Raw genomic sequence first — 17,766 nt, 5'->3', positions numbered from 1 at the left:
CCAGTATTTGGCAATCTGACCCTCGGCCATTGATCCTGTCCTATTAAAATGAGAATTAGAAGGGCCTAAGCGATGGCTCTCCACAGGCCAGGATCTGACAAGTTTCTGAAATTGGAGTTTTCTGCTTTACTTCCACAGAACAATGTGTTCAGATTTTCACTCGGGGTCATGAGTAAAACATGATATTGGCAAAAAGCTCCCTGACCTAGAAAGGCAACGTGGGCTTGAACGAGAGGCAGGAATCTGGGATGCCATGCCAGTTCCTGTCCCAAGTGCTTTTGCCCTGGCGCTCTGAAACTAGAACACCACCGAGGTTGCCATTTTGGCTCTCTGTATCAGCAAAGAACTCCAACACATTTTTTCTATTTAGACCCAGAATGCTAGTGCTGGAAGGAGTCTTAAAGATCTATCTAGTTCAGTGTTTCCCAACACAAACTATACAAAGGAGGGGCAAGCTCTCTAAATTCTCCACCATGGATCAATTAAAATTCTATAGTTGTATATTTATTAAATTCTTCAATAAACAGTGGAAATCTATTTAAACTCTTTCCCATTCATTTCTTTTCTCACTGAAATAAAACATTAATTCACATTAAAGACATTAAAGATGAATTTTATAGATTTGAAGAAGTAAACGTTTTCAGTGGTAAATTTGCAGTCCGGAAAATTTGTCCCGGATCACTGCCAGGTTGAATGTCAGGAGACCCTGAATCAGTTCAACCCCTTTTGTTTCTTCTATGAAACGAGGGAACTGAGGCCCAAGATGACAGACCTGGGACCCAAACTTGGCTCTCTTGACACTATTCCATTGAACTTTCTACTGTCCTGGGCTGTGTCACAATGGAAGGCGATAGACATCAATCGATCTACAAATAGATTTGGTGTCAGTAAAGCTCAGCACGTCACCTAAGCAGAGAACAGTTTGTACTTTACCATCTGGCAGAATTCACAGTACACGTTTTCAACTTATTGATCACTCTGGTGCCCGATTTCCGTCATCAGTATGAAGTAACAATTAGGATATATTTCAGTACAACAGAAAAAAATCTGCCTAACAGTGACCTTTGCCATGAGTACACCTATGGCTTACTTAACAAGTAGTCTGGCTGTGGGCAGTTGCAAGGTTGGTTCAGCAATTTAACAAGACCACTAAAGCCCATCCATGGCACAGTCCTCGGCCCAATACTTTTATCCTCAGGTTTGCTGCCTCATGGCCTCAGAATGGCTGCTGCAGCCTCATGCATCATCCTCACATGTCAGCATACAACTCAGGAAGCAAGGAAGAGGTAAAAGCCCTTACTCTCCTGTGGCCAACTGTTTTATTTAGGCAATAGTGTTTCCCAGTATTCCTCCATCACAGATCCTTTTACCTCTTATTGGCCATACCTGGTCATAAAGTACCAGTCAATTGTGAAAGAAAACAGAATTGCTCTCGTCGTCTGGGTCTAATCATGATTTATTCCCTGAGATTGAGCACATTGCCACCAAACAAACCAAGGTTCTATTAGCAAGGCAAAAAAGGGGACAGACTTTGTCTAAACACCTATCAGCATCTGTCACACGTACTCACCCCCACACTGACACATAAAAATAAAAGGGTTTCCACTGGAAGAAACCACCATGAGCTGATGCCCCACTTCCTTTCAACATTTTGACACCATAACTAACTTGTCTCTAAAAAAACAGCACATCCTGAGCCCACAGCAGTCCATCTGATGAGCATTCGTAAGCCCCTCTCTTAAATCACAACAGCCCAGAGGCAGCGTTGCTCAAGGCGATGGGGCAGCTCCTTCTCTGCACTTCTAGAACCTGCCACTTTAGCTGCCGCTCTGTTCTCTTCCGATCCCCTTGAGGCTTCAAAAAGGAGGTCTAAGAAGCTGCTAACGCCTCCGTGGTTATCCTCACCGCATCCTACCCCCAGGAGTCCCCTTCACTACAAACTGAGTGCCCTAAGAGGCCCTGGGCATCAAGGGAGCTGATGTCAGAGGCAGCCAGAGTAAATGCTCTTGGGGCTCAAGACATGAAGTCCTCTGCAGAAGAAAGATATTCTTTTTTAAAAGCTCAGGGGAAGTGTTTCTCTCTCATTGACGTTTTGGATATTACAACACAGAGGTGCGTGTAGGGGAGGAGCTATCTGGGCACTGTCCTGTAGCCCTCAGATCACCCCACCAGAAGACACCACTTCCCCTGCCCAGGTGGACAACCTCTGACTCCATACGACCTCTGGCCCGGCCTCACTCTCCCAGGCAGCACGGCCAGCTCCAAAGCTCTGGTGGCCACCAGCCCATTCCAGACCGATGTGCAGCCCTGGATAAATGCACACAAGCCTCAACCCGCTTCCTTGAACAAGTCCGTCCCATCTCCAGGCCTCTCGAAGGGAACCTCATCTTTCACAGAGGGCTGTTGGTGTGTGCGAGTATGTCAAAGTCTTTGCATTCCCTCTAACCACACAGGTGACGCCGAGTACTGTCACCGAGTTTCTGGCTCTTTGGCATTGAGTCCCTGAGGTTGAACGGCACACGAGCACATCCACGTCATTCTGCGTCTCTCTCTGCCATGTAGGCAGTTTATCTGAAGATGTCTCTGTTTTCCCCTCCTGACCGGGGACTCCTGGAGCCCGTGGCTGGTGTCTTATTTATCTGTGCTTCCCTGGTGCCTGCCTCTCACAGCGGCCTCAGTAGCTGTTGCATTAATGACAAGTGAACGCGTACACCAAGAGGGAGGATAAAGCTTTCCCGGGGTCTAAATGCAGTGTTAAAAAAGAGAGGGAGGGCTTCCCTGGTGGCGCAGTGGTTGAGAGTCCGCCTGCCGATGCAGGGGACATGGGTTCGTGCCCCGGTCCGGGAAGATCCCACATGCCGCGGAGCGGCTAGGCCCATGAGCCATGGACGCTGAGCCTGTGCGTCCGGAGCCTGTGCTCCGCGACGGGAGAGGCCACAGCAGTGAGAGGCCCGCATACCGCAAAAAAAAAAAAAAAAAAAAAAAAGAGAGGGAGGGGGAATTGCCTGGCAGTCCAGTGGTTAGGACTCTGCATTTCCAGTGCAGGGGACCTGGGTTTGATCCATGGTCTGGTCCCGGAACTAAGATCCTGCATGCCGTGCAGCATGGCCAAAAAAAAGACAGGTACACAATGATAGCCTCCGCTTTCTGGCAGAAAACCCAGTGCGATGTCCTGCGGTCCTGAGTTAACAGCATGCTCTCCTGCACACACTCTGAGTCCCATGGCTGCCTTCCGAGTTACTGTATCCCCGTGGCGAGGGCCATTTCCTGTGTTCGATTTAGATCTATCAATAGAACGCACTCGGAGAGTTCCACTTCGTGCTTCCTTCTTCCCTCGGCACTAGCGACATGAATGTCCTCATTACAGCCACACACAAGCCCCCAGTCTCTCACTCTCTCTGCCAGATTTACTCGGGGCTGTAGGAACCCGCTATCGATGTCGGGTCTTCTTTCTACCAAAAAGCAGAAATTATAATTGTCTCCTCTCTTTCCCGACCTTGATTTTAGATCAGGGGAGTTTGATCCTCCCTTTTGATCCACACTTCGATGTCCTTTTTCCTTATTCTTTTATGGGACGTTTCTTCCTGTCTCTCTCTCTCTCTCTCCCACTCTCGCAGACTGCAATCCCCTTATCCCTTATCACAGGTTTTAAGGGACAAGGAGCCAAGGACAGAGAGATGCTACCAAATGGGATCAGGATTAACACACCTGTGTGTCCCTGGGGCTCTAGAAGCTGTCACGGACAGGAGAGAGCCGGGTTTGCGTTGTCTGTATGGTGGGAGAGGCACCATCTGTGTGCAGGGAGAGCGCGTGAACTGGGCACCTGCAAAATGCGACAAAGGGAGGGGAGGGCAGAGTGTACCCTCCCAAAGCTCCTGCTACTAGACCACCCGATGGGCCCAGAATTCCTGGTTGCGTGGTTGCCTGGGCCGTCTGTGTGCACTCATGCTGAAGCATCGCCTTTTTCTCCTTGAGCGCCTCCCATTCGAAACCAGTGGGGTGCAGAAGATACACACACACACACACACACACACACACACACACACACGTTGGTGTTTCCAGCTCTGCCGGAGCCTGTAACACGTGAGCTCCCTGAAGCCAGCCTGTGCCGGCACAGACCAGGGCGAGACCAAGGGCTGTGAAGGAGGTGAGGGTAGAGTCGAAGGAAGCAGCCGATAGCCAGTGAGTCAGTGTGTACAAGCTTCCCGGGGCCTCAGCTTCCCCAGCTCTCAAAGAGGACTCCCGCTCTCCACTGGCCTTCCATGTGTTTTGTAAGGACCTCATAAACTATCACCTGCTAAGTGGCTGACACTGTTTCCAATGCTTTAATTTTAGTAATTCATTCAATACTCACTGCTGTCCCCTAAGATAGGTACTATTATTACCCCCATTTTCACATAAGAAATGGAGGCACAGAGAGGTTGAATAACTTGCCCAAGGACACACAGCTGGTAAGTGGCAGAGGTGTCGATACATACAATACCTTGAAGTTTTCCATACATAACAGCATTATCTCATTTTCTCACAATCACCCCGTGAAATAGGCAGTGTCATCACTTTACAAAGAGGAAACTGAAGTTCAGAGAGGTTAGATGACTCACCCAAAGTCACACAGCAGATACATTCCAGAGTCTAGATTTAAATGTAGGTCAGAGTCCAAAGGTGAGCTCCTCGTACTCTGCCCATGGCACAGGAATAAGCATCTAAATGAATGTGGGAAGAGTTAGGGCTCCCAGGTAGCCAGAAATGGAGGAGGTCAGAGCAGAATGAAGTCAATGGGAACAACTCTGGGATGATAAGATTGGGGCTACACGCTGAGGGATGAGTGGGATTTGGAAAGCCAGAGAGTAGAGAGCAGGCATTGCAGTGAGAGACCTGCATTTGAGAACTGGAAGGGTGGGTTCTCAGAGAGCATACAGCTCTTTACCCCATGACAACATGGAAACCCACTGCATTTAAGAGATCTCCAACTGGTTAAAGGCAGAACTTTGGTTAGATCTCAGGCTTCCTGAGCCGAGATCCTTTTTCGCTTACCCCTGGCTCTTGGGTAGTAAATAGACTAGAACCAAGTTTCCAAGAAAGTAGCAAGGTCATCATCTCTTCCCTAGGATTTCTGGGATTCACATCCACAGATTGGTCCTATCCTAGCCCATGGTGTTGTTCATGACACTGGGGGGACTTATCTCCCTCTCGCGAGGCATGGGCTTTGGACATGATCAAACCCAGGTTTAGATCTTACACCAGCATTCACTTGCCACGCGACCTTAAATAGATTCTCCACCTCTTGAACTTCCATGCTCCCATCTGTAGAAGAGGATAATAAAGCAAGCTTCATAGGATGGCTGCGGGAATCAAATCAGGCATTATGGTGAGGGTTGCATTGCCTGTAAACAATCAGAGAACCAATAGGTGAAAGACTAAGAAAGAGAATGAACTCAAGGACCCACTTGATATACTTAATAGAACTAAGGATTATGTAACACAGCACAGCACAAATACAAGGGCCATCTCTCACCCTGTGTGGGAGACTTCAGGGGAACCTCCTTCTACAGACAAGGAAACTGAGGCACAGGGTTTGGGAATGATTTGCACGAGGTGCCACAGGTGGTTAGTGATGCAGTCAGTCTTGAAGCTGGGCCTCTCCCCTCCTGAGCTGGTGTTCTTTCTACGGTACTGATGAGGAAAATGCAAAGCAGGGAACCACTGAATATTCTCATGCCATCTGAGAGACAACTGCAAGGGCTAAAGCAAGCTGCCTGGACTGTGGGACCAGAAACACAGGCGAGATGAGTTGCCTGGGGAACAGGGCTTCAGTAAATGACAAAGGAGAGCTCCAAGGAGAAAGTATGTTGTAGGCATCAGGGAGAGAAGAAAATTAGGGGAGGGTGGGGAGAGAGAGAGAGAGAGAGACTATGAGTGTCACCAGCTGGGTTTCCTGGGAAGCAAACTTGGAGACTGAGTTTAGCAGGCAGCATGTTAATTAAGGAGAGACCTTGGGATCAACATCTGAGGAAAGGATGGGAAGAGAAGGAAGCAAGAGTGGGCACATGGAGCTGACAAGCTGCTGTGAAGCGGACCTGATGACAGCCTTGGTCAAGTCCACTGGGCGCTGGGGAGCTACAATGGTCCTTCAGAGACGGGTTGAGAAGGCCAAAAATTCTGTATCAATCCACCACCAGATACGGGCCGCCCAGCAAGGGGTGTGCCCTCGGGCGAGGTGCTCTCTGCCACTGAGGCCATCTCTGAAGGGACGGAGGGTGTCCACAGCTGGAGGGAGTCCACTTCACTGTTGACACTCCCGTAGCTGGGCAACAAGTCCTTCCATGATGGGGGAGCTGGGCGGCTGGTCAGTGCATCCACCAGACTTTGTATGTGTGAGTGTGTCTGAGTGTGTGTTTTGCATATGTGTGTTCTCTGCCCTCGCATTTGCACTTGGCTTCCAGCACTGAGTTGCCCCGAGAGACATCAGCCCTCCAGCTTCACTTTTGATGCCAGTCTTGGAAGGGTCTGGATGGCAAACCAGCTGTGAACAGCAAGCCTGCCCACAGAGGTGCCGCCAGACAGAGGCCCAGAGCCACCCGTTGGCAGCTGGCGGGGCAGGGATTCAAGTCCAACCGTGCAGGGCAGCCAAGTGTAGACGCCGGGATGTGAGAAGACATCTTGCCAGAGAGTGACTCAGGCGTGTGAAACCCTGAGAAGATAGAAAGAAGATGCGAGAAAGACAGACAGACACACACACACACACACACAATGAGACACGTGGGGAGAGACAGAGTCACATAGAGAGAGGAATGAGATTGCACGAATCAGAAAGGATCAAAGAGAGAGACAGAGATGGAGGACACAGAGAAAGAGACCAAACACCAGGTGAAGAGAGGTGCAGAGGAAGCACATAGAGAAACACGGAGTGAGCAAAGACAGAGACCCAGAAGAGAGATAGTGGAGACAGAGAGGGGGCCTCGGCTTCTTGCCCCCTCTCGGATGAGGGGGTGGCCAGGTGATGGCTTAGCTCCCTGCCAGCTCTCATCCCATACATTTAGAGGCTTCTGTTTTTAACTCAAACATCTAGCAGGTTTTATCTCTTCCATATCTTGACACTGCAGCATGAGAACTGTGCTCCCACGTAGGAGCTGACGGGGAATTTGAGAGACAGAGTCACTTGGTTAAGGAGTCACGGCACGTTGAAACCACATGGACCTTGGAGATCCTAGTGCCATCAGACTCCTTCGTGTTATAAATGAGAAAGCCAGGAAGAACTCAACCGATCTGCCTTTTTTCCAATTTGAAAGAGATGATTGGATAGCAGTTGCTTAAAAAAATTTTTGAATTATAAGGTATGTAGTGTTGTGTTTTTGCAAAGTTAATTTTAGGGTTTCCTCCTCAGTTACCATCTGTGGTAGACTGTACGTTTGTCTTCTCCTCCCCCAATGTATTGCCGTCTTTGTGGAGTCCCCTCCCACACTGACTTGGGGATTGGCTACATGACTAGCTTTGGCTAACGGGATGCCGGCAAGCATGAGGCAAGCGAAAGCTTAATAATTGCTCGCACACTGGGGCTTGCCTTCCCTGCTTCTCCATTCCGTCTCAGAACATAGCTGCCATGTTTGGAGAAGCCCAAACCATCTGGAGAGGCCGTGCGGAGGAGCATGGAGGCTCTGGACCACAGCCCCGGCTGAGCTCCCAGCTGGCAGCGAGCACCAACTTGCCAGCCACATGAGCGGGCCATCTCGAACGTGGATCTTCCCCAGTGGAGCCCCCCAGTAGATATCACATGAAGTGGAGATGAGTCTTCCCCACCCAGCTCTGTTCACATTGCAGAATCGTGAGCAAAGGAGTGAGCTGCTACTGTTTTAAGCCACTAATGATGAGGTGGTTGGTTACCCAGCAACAGACAACTGGCACACCTCATTCATGCTCAGAAGAATCTGGTCCCGCACCTGGGTCTGACAGAATCCCTAATGGGGTCTCCATACTGCCCGTAGGGTTTCTTTCAGGTATTCAGTGGAGCGCCTTCAATCCTATTCAGGAGGGGCAAAGGAGCTGCTAAATGGCTTTCAAGTTCCACCTTTGCAGTGATAGGTGGGTTGGTGCTCTGTATATGTGTCCTTTAGAATATAAGGTTTTTTTCTTTCCCAAGATAAATATCTATTTGCATAGACAAATAAAGACCGTCGAGATAGAAAGAGCTGATTTAGGGAAAGGTTCTATAGTTTGCTTGCTTGTCAGGTGCTTATGGGGTTTGAAGGCATCAAGGTCCCAAACCTAAAGGTTAATGTTTTGACACTAAGAATCCATCAGTCAGGGGGTGAGGATGGGGGGGACAGTTTGCCTTAATTATTAGTCTGACTCTTAATTTGAATCAATGAAAATGCCAATGTGTCGGAGGTGTTCGGGCTGAATAATAATTAGCGAGGCTGACGTGTGCTTGAATGAAGCATTATAGGAGAGGAGGACAGAGTCCACTGGCAGGGGATGGGCTCAGGAGGCAGGCCTGGGGCTGGACAGGAAAGAAAAGCAAGGGTTGTAACCAGAGATCTCGGCCTTGGCTGCAGTCATCAGGGGAGGGTGGAGGAGAGGCGGGCCGTGGAGCAGGGCATGGCGAGCTGGCACTCTGTGGTTCTGGGCCGTGGGGAAATGCCGTCTCTGCAGCATCCTTCGTGTTGCTGAGCACACATGGCTTCTGTCTGAAGCCACTTGGTTCCTGAATGTGCCAATTGTGGCCTTTTGAGGAATGAGCCAAGTGGAGGACACTTCCTTGTATCGACACAGCCTCGTCGCGGGACTCAGGATATCCCATTGGACCTTAAACACCACCTGTCCTAATGGGCCACTTTAGTTTGCAGATGGGTGAACTGAAGCTCAGAGACTAGAGGGGCTTTGGGAAAGTCACACAGCTGGCGAGGGACAGGGCACCTAGGTCTTCTAACCCCTCCCCCAAGGTGTCCTTTCCCCAGGCCCCAGTATTGGAAAGTTCCATGTAAATTAATTATCCTGATGTATTTTCACCCTCTGACTGGGAGCAGGGCACGAAGCAGTTAGGTGCTTCCGTGGTGGGGAAGAGGACAGAATGGTTTGCCAGAGGTGGATGTCAGTCCCCTGGTTAAGATGGAACTCAGCAGTAGCTGGGAAGGATAACTGGTGAATTGCTGGAATTTGCAAGAACCCAGGTTCTTTTGCTACAAAATTGCTTGTCTAAAATTCCACTGGAAAGTCATTTCTTTGGATGAAACATTTCTATCCTCCTGTGGTCCTTTAAAAAATATAAATGCCCCTGAAAGAGACAGAATAAAGTAATTAATCCACATCTTAGTATGAATTAACATTATTAAGCCATCTATTCATCTCACAGACAGGAATCCAGTACCTCCTTTGCTCCAGACCCCGGGACCCTGAAGTGGAGTCCTTGCTTCAACAAGCTCACCCTATCGTAAGGGAGCCAGACATATGAAGGCCATATAGAAACAACCCTTTCCTGAGCATCTGCTCGGTTCCTGGCACTGCATAAAGAAACCCAGTTTGAACCAAGCCCATCCCCCTTCACAGAGTTATCTCCAGGCAGAGAAATCTGGTACCTTCATGAGGTTACAGTGGGTGGTGAAGCTAGAATTTGGATTCATCTGTCTGATTGCCAAGGCTGGGTGTTTTCCATCACCTCACACAAAGTCCCGTGCCTCACTGAGACATGCACGGGATATGATGGGAAGAGAGTGAAAGCAGCAAGTCTAATTGCTTGGACTTCAAGGCCATCTGGGCTGGTAAGGGGTGAGGGGGTAGGGAGAGGTACCAGGCACTGTTCATGGGAGGGCATTATAGACAGACGGAAGAGCCTGGGCAAAGGCATAGAAGGATGAAAGGATTGTCTGCTTTCGGGAAACTACAAGTAGTTCATCACGACTGAAGCCAAGGGTGTGAGGGCAATCTGCCCAGGGAAACTAAACTAGGCAGGCAGGGCCAGCTCTCCCAGGGTGCTGCTAACAAAATCTGGATTTTATCCTGAGCTTGGGAAATCTTTGGCAAATGTTAAGCAAAAGTGTTTGAAAAGACATAAAGTCCAGGGCTCGTAGAGCAAAATGCTTAAGAATGCAGACCCTGGTATCAGAGCTGGGTACCATCCTACTTCAAAACTATTTTAGTAGTCGATTCATTGTTCTCTTTCCCCTTGGAATCTAAGTTCTCTGAGATCAATGCCATGTCTTCTTGATCATTGCTGTGACTGTGGGATCTGGAAGTCTCTGGCATACAGGATATGCTTATGGGACACTACTGGTTGCTCTTCGAAGTCCGTTCTTCCTTTCCTCCTTGGACACATAGGCACCCAAGTCGAATTGCCATTTCCAGCCTCCCTTGCAGCTAGATACGGCCGTGCAATTAAGTCATCCCCAATGGAATGAAAGTGGAAGATGTGTGTGGAACTTTGCCTCGCTCGCTTTAAAAACTGCTGGCCCTGAAATTCCCCTTTCACCTTCCCCCAAGCTAGGACACAAATGTGCCCCTGACCAGGCGCTGACCTTACAGATGAGAGCAGCACCCTAGTGGGTGGAAGGGCCCAACAGCAAAGGATCTCAGGTTCCTGAAGAACCACATAGAACTGAGCTGCCCTGCAAATCTGGACCACTGACCTTAGAACTGTTACATGAGAGACAGATGAATTCCTCTGTTTTGTAAGCCACCGCACTAGGGGTCCTTTTTCTTACAGCACCTGAGCCCTTACCTTAACTAATACAATGCTCAATAAATGTTTTTTTGCGTGAATGAATGAATTACATTTGACCCGTGAACAACGGGGGGTGGGGGGCTTAGGGGCTCTGACCCCCACGCAGTCGAAAATCTGCATAGAACTTTACAGTCAGCCCTCTGTATCCGCGGTTCTGCACCCGCAAATTCAACCACTCTTGGATCACACAGTACTGTAGGACGCATTTACCGAAAAGAATCCACCTATAAGCGGACCTGTGCAGTTCAAACCCATGTTGTTCAAGGGTCAACTGTATATTGTTCTGCAAATGTTATAGAAATCTTCTATTATTTCTCCAACAAGACCATACCTTGAGTGCAGGGACCCTGTCTCTGTTTACCATCCCCAAAGCACCTAGGTTGGTGCTGGACTCTTATTGAATTGAATTAAATAGAACAGACTCAATTCTGACTAGATGAGTCTCATTAAACCAGGTGTTTTAGTCGTCTGCTCTGCCAGAAGGGAAGAGAACTCTCTCTCTAAACTGGTAATAGTTAGAGAGTTTAGGACGTGTTTGAGGCTCTTTGGGTGAGGAGTTACTAAGTGCAAAAAAAAGTCAAGGTGGCGTGATTAAGGTAAAAACCTCTTGGGTGACACTAGAAAGTTTGCAGAATTACAGCTGGCAGAGCTCAAGCATTTGTACAGTGGCTGAAAAGTCACAGGGGAGAAAGGGAACCCCTCTTTGTGGAGAGAAGCACTGTGCATCAAATTTAACAACATCGCCGCACACACACACACACACACACACACACACACACAAAACCCTGTTCTGCTGAAAACTCGTTAGTTACATCGGATGTGACATATGAGTGGGTAATATAGTCTGGAGCCTAGGTTTCTTTAATTAACCAATAGCAATCAGGAGTGAGGGCAATTCCAGGGGAATGGTAATTGTCTGGAAGTTCTGGGTGCCTGCAGGCTGAGCCTCAGGCCAGAAACCCAGCCAGCCCTGTCCCCGCAAAGCGCGAAGAGCCAAGGTCACGACTGCCATTTTAAACAGGGGCCTTTTTCAAAAAGGTTGAGATCACAGCTGACTGTTGTGGGCGAGGATTTCCTCTGTGATGTGTACAGCCTTGGGAGAGTGAGCGAGCTATATGAGGCATTCCTCGATGTCACAGGAGGGAACATGCAACCTGCTGGGGCTCTAGGGACCAAATTCTGCAGGTGCCGGGTGACCAGTGAGTGGGGGAGGACAGTCTGACTCAGAGTTCTCTGGTTTAACAAGTACTTACTGTATAGCTAGTATATACCAGGCTTGAGGCTGGGGCTAGATATTTACGGAACACTTTTAAACATTTGAGAAGAAATACGAAACAAAAAAATTTAATGCGGTGATAGCATCCACTGTGATTGTAAACTCCTCGTGCGTAGAGATTGCATTGTTTTCATCTCATTACATCCCACAGGACCTATCTCATGCTCCACAGGGAATGGGAGCTCAGTCAACTGAATTTAACATAGAGTGATGCCAACTAGACCACCAATGGGTTGCTTTAAAAAGTATTTTGATATCCATAAACTGATAAGAACGTCACCTGAATTTCTGCCTGTAAACTGATGCTTTTAAAGCGAGAGAAGGGTGTTTTTCCTCAAAGTTGTTGAAATGGTTCCTTTACAATCGTGCTCACTGTCGCCATTGGCCTGGCAGGCTCTTTTTCCCCTGATAATGCAAAAGTAAACAGACATCCATGGGGGCCCCTCTCTGGATCATCACAAATTCCAAATAAGAACAGTCTGAATTAATGAGGTTTTTTTATTTACCATTCTAAGTGAAGTTGAAAGATAAACAGCTCTCTTTGTCTGGGCCAAAGGACAGTGAGCTCAGAATATTCCCAGGCTTAAGTCAGGACACTTAACATCACTGAGGAGTTAAACTGCCAGAGAAGAAAACAAGAAGGTGGTTCTGGGTCCCTGAACTTCCAAAGAGAACCTCAAGCATTAACTTGAACTTGGAAGGAGGTTGAGTCTTTGTTCCCATCACAGGTTGTGCTTTGTGGAAGCAGAGGTGGAGTTTGTGGGTCAAGAAGTTTGTCTGAGATCAACACCTGTGGAAAAGGGGGAGGAAGCAGGAGTGGGGGGGGCAGGTGGGAAGGGAGGGTCTAGCTGCCATGTGCACCAGACTCGGCCAACCCAGTGGGGTGCTCTGGACAAGGATTGCCCGTAGGAAGTCTCACATTGGGCAGAAATGACGTGGCCCACCCTGGGGAAAGGCATGACCTCAGGCCAGACAGCTCTTGGCAGCGGAGATGCTCCCCGAAGGAGCTGGCAGCTAGAGGCTGTGTGCTGACCACGCGCCTCGCAGCTGGGCAGGGAGCCCTTCCTTGCCGCGGGATCTGAGCAGTGGCGCATCCCTGTCTATCACAGGGCCAGAGGCAAAACTGGTTCTCATTGCTGCCCAGGGCTTCCTGGCTGTTGGCCCCACTCAGCCTGCCCTCTCAGGCATCCGATGAGCTCCAGGGAGAGCTACAAAGAAGCTGACTGTATTTCCCCATGTGGTCCCTTCCTCCCTCGTCCTTTTTCAGACCCTTCTCCTTTCTCCTTCTGTCCTTTAGATATAATATTCATTTAAAAATATTGTCAGGGCTTCCCTGGTGGTGCAGTGGTTAAGAGTCCGCCTGCCAATGCAGGGGACACGGGTTTGAGCCCTGGTCCGGGAAGATCCCACATGCCACGGAGCACCTAAGCCTGTGTGCCACAACTACTGAGCCCTCGTGCCACAACTACTGAAGCCCGTGTGCCTAGAGCCCGTGCTCCGCAATAAGAGAAGCCACCGCAGTGAGAAGCCCGCACACCACAACGAAGAGTAGCCCCTGCTCGCCGCAACTAGAGACAGCCTGCGCGCGGCAACGAAGACCCAATGCAGCCAAAAATAAATAATTATATATAGAGAGAGAGAGAGTCAAACACCAATTCACCACTCCAGGCACTGTGTATAAGCAGAGGTAAACACAGACTGGTCCCTGCTTTCAAAGAACTTGCCTTCCAGAGGAGAAAATGCTATTGAACTCTCCTCAGAATTAATTGTTTGACTACCCAATTGATACGTATATGAAAGAGGCTCGTGCAATGCTAAAAGTGCACTGGATACTAACTTGTTAAAGTGACCAGTAATAACCACCACTTACTAGGTGTTTGCTATGTGCCCAGTGCTGTACTAAGAAGCCTGCCTCTGCTAGCATCTATTTCTTACAGCGAGCCCAGGAGGTAGGTTCAATTACCACCCCCATGTCGAGGCTTGTAGAGATTAAGTAACCTGCTCACCATCACTCAGTTAGTAAGTGGTGGAGAAGGTTTCGAATCCATATAGTCTAGCTTCAGAATCCACTGTTTTAACCTTTATGCCACGCTGTCTCTCTCGATTATTTGTACAGATAAGAGCCTATTGTGATCACTTGGGATGGGCAGGAAGAGGAGAGATTGGTAGGTACAGAGTGCTGGGGGAGACCGCAGGGCAGAAGAGGGTTTAGAAAGATGAGCAGATGGGCATGAGAAGAAAAGGGACATTTCAGGCAGGTGAACTGCATGAACAAGGCTTGGAAGAAATATTTGCAAGATGAGTGTCTTAGTTTAGAGGCAAGGATTCAAGTGCAAGTAGTTTATTTGGGAGATAATTCTAGAACATGCCAGTAGGAGAGTGGAGTAAGAGAGACAGGGCAGGGAAGGTAGCCAACAAAGGGAGTGTTACCAAGCTACTTATCACTGTGAGCAACCGGAGAGCAATCCCACTGTGGACCTCTGGGGGGCAGTGTAGGACACACCTCAGTTATCCCAACCAAGGAGCAAGAGAGCTGGGGTATTGATCCACCAGATGCTGTCAGGCATTGCTTAAGGCCTTGCTCTCAGGGTTGAGAGGGAAGGGCGGGAGGGGACGTCAGTTCTTTGACTTCTCCTCCCCCCGTCCCGCCCCCGGCCATATACACAGGCAGAGCAGACCCCAGTGGCCAAAAGCCTTCAGGCAGAGAGAGAAGCAGGTGGAGGCAGTTGGAAAGCGCTGGCATGCACAAAAATGTTAAGTACTGAAGGGGTACGATTAGGACATGGGCAGGGGGTGCTAGGAAACATTCTGGGGCTGGTGCGTGAAATAGCTCCGCTAGAGAGGGAAGAACAGGCCTCGTGATAGGCTGAATAATGGCCTTCAAAGATGCAGATGTAGAGAATGGACTTGAGGACACGGGGAGGGGGAAGGGTAAGCTGGGACGAAGTGAGAGAGTGGCATGGACATATATACACTACCAAATGTAAAATAGATAGCTAGTGGGAAGCAGCCGCATGGCACAGGGAGATCAGCTCGGTGCTTTGCGACCACCTGGACGGGTGGGATAGGGAGGGTGGGAGGGAGGGAGACGCAAGAGGGAGGAGATATGGGAACATATGTATATGTATAACTGATTCTCTTTGTTATAAAGCAGAAACTAACACACCATTGTAAAGCAATTATACTCCAATAAAGATGTTAAAAAAAAAAAAAAGCTCTGTGGAACCACTGCATCTGGAACTCTGATGGGAGTAGGAGGGCCGTGAAGCCAGTCCCTTCCTGCCACTTGTCCCTTCCTTGTCACAGCTCACCCCAGAAGGTGTTAACTCCCCCACACCGCCAGGCTGTGTTCTTCAGCATCTCCAGAAGCTTCTAGGGAAACCAAAGCCTTTGTGGTTTAGACCTGGTGCTGGAGACGTGGCAGCGAGAGGCTGGGCTGAAGCCCAGTGAGGTACTTCACAAGCGCAGGGACGGGAGTAGTCACTGAGGCTGCTCTGCCTGACAAACACAGGTGCCCAAGGGCTAGAGGGAGGGAGAGATGGGCACCAGCAGAACTGGGGTGGTGCCTAAACTCGGTCTGAAATAGTTCTTGAGCATTAATTCAGAAAATCAGACCAGAATCACCATGAGGCGTTATCGTATTGCATCCCCATGCAGAGTCAAAGCCTGAAGTGTCACCTCCCCTTCTCCACTGACCCCGAAACTATCTGACGAGGCTGGAACATTCTGGAGGTTAGCATGCAAACCACTTGTGCAGACTGCTGTGGAAGCGGCTCGGTGAGCCTCTGCTGGACCACGTGATGACAAGTTTAGGTGTGAAGAAAACAGTCCCTCAGCTCGGGGGCAGCACATCTTCTAAGCTATCGAAGCTCACTCCGCAGATGGCCTTCTTCGTCTTCTGGTAAGTTAGCAGAGTGATACAATGCTTCCATGTGTGCTCTTGGACCAAAACTATTGTCAGCAGAACGCGCCTGGGCCAGCCAGTGAGAGGAAGAAAGATGAAAGGAGCAGAGCCAAGCGACCTCAGTCACACCACATCAGCTGATACCAAGCAGACCCTCAGACATACAAGTGAGCCCAGCCAAGGTCAGCAGAGCCGTCCAGCTGAGCCACAGCAAACCCAGCTGAGATCAGCTGAGCCCGGCCAGGGCAGCCGAAACTTGCAGACCTAGTAATGAAATCAATGATTATTGTTACACGTCCCTGAGATTTTGTAAGGGGAGCATGGGGCAGCTACCCAGAATTATTGTGGCAATAGCTGACTGACAGCATTCCATCCATCCCAAGCTGAACTCTCCCTCTGTGAATTCCCATTGGCTCTCCTTGTAGCGGTTTCTCAAGGAGAATTGAGAAACTAGACAAATTAGAATTTGTCTAATTCTTTCACACGTGTCACCTCCCAGACCCGACCGCAGACTCGAGTGTTCAGGTTTACATTTCTCTGTCTCCTTACAGAATATTTAGCAACCGCGCTGAGCATGCGGTAGACCTTCAAAGTGTTGGTGTGATTTCTAAACCCACGTGGCATGGACTCTTTGCCTTCATGTCCAATGCCACTGCTATGTGTTGTTCATAATTTTAGAATACGAGACTAGCAGAGATCTTAGATGGCATCAGGCCAACTCCCTCCTTTTACAACTGGCTGCTTATTGGTTAGTCTGTTGTTGTCTATGTATTACAAAGATGCCATTTTGTTTTGTTTTCACCTTCACCTAGTTCTCGGTTTGAAGTTCACTTTGGAGACCTCCAGAGTCTCGGATTGACCCTTTTCTGCCTGTGCCCACGATCAGCAATCCCTTCCCACTGCTGCAAAGCAGCATTTCAAAAATCCTTCTTCTAGTGATGCTGTCAGGTCATAAGCTCACAGAAATGAAGCCCCAGACCAAAAGAAGGCTGAAGATCTGAGAAATCAATGTCAGAATCGGGCACAGGGTTAGGAGCAGCAAATTGAGGCAAAAAGCTGCGTTCTCCTTGCCTCAGCCAGTGTCATTCATCCCCAGGTTAAGAAGCAGGATCATCACCAAATACAACACAGCTGGCCTTGAACTGCATGTAAGGGAGCTGCTAGTCCGGCCTGCCGAAGACACAGGTAGGGAAATCCCGTGAGAGGATGAAATGGGGGCTATATTTTCCTTTCCTCCTTTCTAGGAAAATTCAGTGGTCCTTTCCCGGCTTCCTCTCCTTGCATGGACCTTAATGTCACTTCCTGAGGGAAGCCCTCCCTGAGACTCCAGATAGGGTAAGATGCCTCATTACATGTTCTCATGACCCTTACATTTTTCCTTTGTGGCAGGGGGATTTCACTGAATCTGAGATACATCAGTTATAAGACCTTCCAATATTTTATGTACCAATCAGGACAAATATGCCACCATTTAAATTATAACACCATGCTTTTGTACCACTTAGAATTTTTATTGTACTTTTAAATTCGTTTAGACAGACTTGTATGATATAGCACTCTGGTAGAAAGGAAAATATACTCGAAAGTAACTGCTTGAGGTAATAATCCTTAACCTTCTCCACAATGAGAATTGGAATATTTGGAATCACTTTGTGATTTGGTGTCATTGAGGCCCCCGTGTTGCCCCCCAGTATTGGTCTCAATACCATCTCCACCATGTCACCCATCGCCTCTGTCTCCAGCTGCTTCGCTCACTGTTCACAAAAGACTGTTACATACTCGAACTCATGCCATCCCCACAAAAGTCTCTTCAGGTGAGAACTGGAGTTATTTTTATCCCCAACTTGTAAATGTGGATTTTGAAACTCAGAG

The sequence above is a fragment of the Globicephala melas genome, chromosome X, assembly GCF_963455315.2.
Source record: "Globicephala melas chromosome X, mGloMel1.2, whole genome shotgun sequence".
NCBI classification, from domain to species: domain Eukaryota; kingdom Metazoa; phylum Chordata; class Mammalia; order Artiodactyla; family Delphinidae; genus Globicephala; species Globicephala melas.
This window is presented reverse-complemented; position numbering follows the sequence as displayed.